General features: G+C 40.3%; 1 long non-coding RNA gene across 1 annotated transcript; it reads left to right on the top strand.

Annotated features, from left to right (window-relative positions):
- Positions 1-205: 205 nt before the first annotated feature.
- Positions 206-1,180, top strand: LOC142385038 (uncharacterized). The gene is made up of 3 exons (XR_012770141.1): positions 206-393; positions 626-712; positions 946-1,180. It is a non-coding gene; the product is annotated as an uncharacterized LOC142385038 (long non-coding RNA).
- The last annotated feature ends 3,964 nt before the right edge of the window (positions 1,181-5,144 follow it).

The following is a 5,144-nucleotide window of genomic DNA, read 5'->3' as shown; positions in this document are numbered from 1 at the left end:
TAGCTGCCATTTACATCTACAAAGTTAGCGATAGCAGCACTAGTTAGCACTAGCAGCCTTCGCCGTCCGGCATATTTAATATTTATCTGTTTACGTTATTGTTCTTGTCAGTTGAGATATGCCAGAGGAAGTGGAAGGGGCTCAGCTATACCTTCATAAAAGAAAAAATGAAGGAAGCAGGAAGGAAGAGTGGGTTGGCAGCAGGGTCAGGGAAAAGGTGGAGGTACTCTGCGGTCCTCTCTTTTCTCGACCCCTTCGTCACCCCCAGGGAAACAAGTGGCAACATGGGGCGGGGGGTCGAGGAAAAGAGGTCCGCAGAGGACACGCAGGATGAGGGAGCAGCAGGTGAGGACCAGGCAGCAGGAGCAGCAGCAGCAGAGAGTGACGTGAAAGGTTGGTTTTCAATGAAGACACACACAGCAAGGGAAACATATGAGAAATAGTGTCACATAGATGAATAACCCTTTTTTTTTCTTTTTAAATGTCACTAGGTTGTGGTTAGGGGAAAATCAAAGTCAAGATAATATAATGGCTAACTTTATGATGTATTAATATGGATGCATTTATAAAATGGTTGGTGAGTTCAAATCTATCAAAAATATATTTGTTTTATTGTTACTAACAGACATCCCTGATCAGTCCTCCGATGCCAGTGACACCGAGGCATCTGCTGCTGCTGCTGCTCCTCCATCGACGTCAAGAGCAGTCACAGGTAGGCACATGACAAATTAGATTACATTTTTTAAATCGTAAGAGTATGAGTTATGCAGTTATGTTTTCACTACAACAACTACTTTATTTGTTGCCTTTTCATGTTTGATCCATAACTTTGTTACTTTGCCTGATTTCATAATTTTCAGTCAGAAATAATGTCACGTCAAACTGTCATTTTAAAAAAAAAAATTTGATCGAATTGAATCACCCTATATTTCAATTTTCATACAGCACCAAAGAGGGCCAGGAGGAGGAATGAAAGGCTCGGTGAAATAGAGGGGCTTCTGTTGGAGGTCCTCAGAAGACCAGCGATTCCACCCACACCACCCCCATCTGAGGATGAACTCTTCCTCAAGAGCCTGCTTCCTTTACTGCAGAGGTTGCCGCCCCAGCAGAAGGAATTTGTAAAATTTGAAATACATAAATTGATTTTTGAATCCAGCTCTTTTTCTTTAAATTTGGAACCTGTTGAGTAGGCTGCTGGGGCGATTATCTCTGCAGTGAAGGAACTAGGCTGTCTGTCTCTCTGTCTCTCTCTCTCTCTTTCTCTCTCTCTCTCTCTCTCTCTCTCTCTCTCTCTCTCTCTCTCTCTCTCTCTCTCTCTCTCTCTCTCTCTCTCTCTTATACACACACTGATACACACACACACAGAAACATATTTTGTAAATAAAAAATTATGTTTGAATTTAAAATGACTGTTGGTCTTTTTCCATTTAGTAGTCATTTGTTAATATGTTTGTATGTTAGCAGTGGTTTTATGTAATATTATTGTGTTGTACTGCAATGTAGACATGCCCAATTAAAGATGTTAAGACACAATAATACTGTAAAATAAAAACAGACACAAATGTTCTCTGTGGTATAAATATGGATTAATGACAGACACAGGTATATTTGGTGCTCATATTAAAGAATATTTGCCCTGCAGTAATGTGTGGGTGGCTCTTAAAAGAGCCGTTTTGGGGGTGCTCGTGCACTACACGGGTTCTTGCCATGGGACTGCTCCCTCTGCAGAGAAGAAGGATGTGAAGGTTTAACTCCGCCTTTAGTGCGAGTGCAGAGGGAACGTAAGAAGCCCTGACGAGTGGATGGTGGAAAAACGGAGATGGTAGAAAAGGAGAGCAAGACAAGAGCTGTTATTTTTTCGGCAGCTGAACAAATAATGCTTATGGAGCTGTATGAGGATTTTAAAAGTGTCATCACCAGAAATGGTAATACAGCTGCGATCAATAAAGCGAGGGAAACGACATGGCAAACTAAATACTTAAGTTATGAAAGTTTCATACCATTGTCAATTGTTAGACATTTATTTTACAGTCCTCATGTATTTATGCTCTCCTCTTTGTGTTATAATGTGTTTACATAAAGCATGCTGAATTGTCTCTGTATGAGATGTACAGCACACATATACTGGCCCTGCTCAGTTTATTAATAACCCAATAATCGACACGCATCATCATACTTTGTGACTATATTATCGTGAGTGTGTGACCCACATATTATTTTTTCACTGTTACATCTCAACAGGAGCAATCTTAACAGCCAAAAGCATACCTGGCAGCAGGTGAAGGTAAAGTACAGGAAAATATTTCAGTGGTAAGTAGCCTTTGAAGAAATGTGTTTGTCCAATAAAGAGAGCGCCAAACTAGATATGGCATACAAGAAACTGAAAATAAAAAAGATCACGCTAGAGATTATGAAACTGGAGAGGGATCTAAGTATAAATTCAGATAAAGGAGAATTTCGTGTTGTGAACTGTATTTAATTCTGTTTTCTCTCCACAGCTTGAGAAACATGTAATAATAATTAAACAATTCAACACAACTTGAACTCAAACTTGTCATTGTTGTATGGTTCATGCAAAGTGTTAGAAATGTGTTTTTTACATTTATATTCACAGTGGGGTGCCATGACCTAACGTGTGGAAAGTTAGAAATCATCTCTGTCCATTTAGCCTTCTTACACTTGCTCTGACTTAAACTGCTACTGTGTCAATGCAAAATTATGAAAAGAAGTTCTAACTCAAAGGTCACAACAATAAGGATCAAAGCAAATATGTGTCCCTGTATAGGTCCCTCACTGTGTCAGGAGAAACTGAGTCCTTAACATGTGTTAAGACTTGATAATTTGATGCAATATGTGTCTTATATGGCTATCTATAATAAAGTATGATGAGCACTTTAAATTCCTTAAGATGAACTCTACACCTGACCTCTCATTAGATTACCAAAATTATGCCTGTATACACCTTACTTCAAAAGTACACTCCTTCAGGTCAGTAAAATTCTCGCGCCTTGTGCAAACCTCTGTGCCAGTTAGGATGCTCGGAAGATCCTAGAATCATGAACTGATCCCGGCCATTTAGCCTCAATGTTGGAAATGAAATGACCTCCATCACAGATCATCTGTATGCACGGAGGATAGGAGTCAATGATGAGGTTTCACAGGGCATAAATGTAACATTGCTCAGCATTACTCAAAAGGGTTGATGTGGTATTTTTCAAAATGAGAAATCCAGTTCAGAGTCTATGGAGATGGATATGGAAAAATGTTCAGTTCATTAGCTTCACTCATGTCACCCAGTCACTAATCACTCCCAGGTCCCTATTTAGTTTCCAGTCTCCCCTGTCATTTTGTCAGATCCTTTTGTTCCTACCCACGTTACCTGCTCACCTGTGATATCCCTCATGCCATGCCATGCCACGCCATGCCATGCCACGCCATGCCATGCCACGCCATGCCATGCCACGCCATGCCATGCCACGCCATGCCATGCCACGCCATGCCATGCCACGCCACGCCACGCCATGCCACGCCACGCCACGCCACGCCACGCCATGCCACGCCACGCCACGTTGTCCTACCAAGTTAAGTATTTATCTATGCCCTGTCAAGAGTTTTGTTTTGTATAAAGTATTTATTCCTCAGTTTAGGTTTTTGTCATCCGGCTCTGCCGCGCTTTTTGTTTGAACTTTGTTTTTGTGAATAAATCCAGTTTCCTTTTTGAAAAGTCCGTGTCCTACCTACCCACCCCACCCTGACAATGCCTTTGGCATTGGCACCCATAATTACTATTTGAAAAAAAGAAAAAACATATGCCCTCCTTTTTTGATTTAGAATTATCATCAAGCTGCTCGTGTTATCCATACATACTTACAATATCAACGTACACTTTGATTTCTGTATTCCCAATAAAAGACCCAGTGGACAGCATGTTTTTGGTGGTTTCACAGTTGTTGTTCATTTGAACCTGGAAGTGATCAAAACGTTTGAGGATTTAGAAAATGTAAAAACACAATATGTGACAAATGTGATAAAACAAAAACTGTTGTTGAGATATTGATTATTGAATTAGTTGATAATCAAATTTATCAAACTTGCGGCTTTGAGCCCTTTGTGTAATAGGTTGGATTTCGCAAAATTATATCTACAAAGAGAAAACACATTGAGATGACTCTAAATAAGATTTGGTCTGCATATCAAAAGCTTGTTCAAAGAAAACAACTTCCCGCAACTGGTCATCTGTTATAAATATGGCGGTAAGTCGAGTTTCCAGTAGAATTTTGCTTTCTATGAATGATAGGAGAGGAACATGGGGATGTACAACACAGTATATGAAGTTTCATGGTGAATGTTGTGTATGACTGTAAGAAAGCTGAAGAATTTCTAGAGGTGTTTTTTGAGTCATATGACTTTATGGTGAAGCTGGACGAAGTAAGTAAATGACCAAAATGGCTGCAGCTGACCCTGAGGGAAACATGGCTGTCTGTATGTAATGTCTGATAATCAAAACCACAAATGTTTAACGTCATGGCAGCCTGAGAAGACAGGGGACAAAAAGCTACCTTATATCACTCTAATAATTCCACTTAGATGAGTGTTAGACAGGACTTGATATGGCTCATCTTTGTTGTCTGTTGTGGACTGTGTATTTGTGTCTCTTTGTTTTCATGCTTATGCTGACACAATGCTTTCTATCTATGGAGGGATGTAAATAACTGATGTTTTCTTGTACATCTTCCTGTGGCAGACGTGTCAGAGAAAAAGAAAGTATGATGTGAACACACACTTTGTGGTTTCTTGAGATGTTCAAATGGCTACCCCAGGGCATCTTATATTACCACTAGGTGGCGATTTCTACCTTCCGATCTCCATCAGAACAGAGAACCCGCTTATCTGGAGGTTTTTGGACCAGATTTCCATCCCAGATAATATTTGATTGTCATGAATCTCTTTTAAACTTGTATCATATTATCATCTATCCCAGTATTTTGTTAAACGGCTTGTTTTAAAATATATACACAAACTGGTACGCCACACTTATGCAGATGCTCAATCACACGCACAGTGCCCTCTTCCAGTGGTCCATAGCCCTTCCTGACACCCCATTCTCTCTCGCAGTCTGGGCAGACTGCCAGCTTAGTCCTGCC

The sequence above is a fragment of the Odontesthes bonariensis genome, chromosome 1 (assembly GCF_027942865.1).
Source record: "Odontesthes bonariensis isolate fOdoBon6 chromosome 1, fOdoBon6.hap1, whole genome shotgun sequence".
NCBI lineage: Eukaryota > Metazoa > Chordata > Actinopteri > Atheriniformes > Atherinopsidae > Odontesthes > Odontesthes bonariensis.
This window is presented reverse-complemented; position numbering and strand designations above follow the sequence as displayed.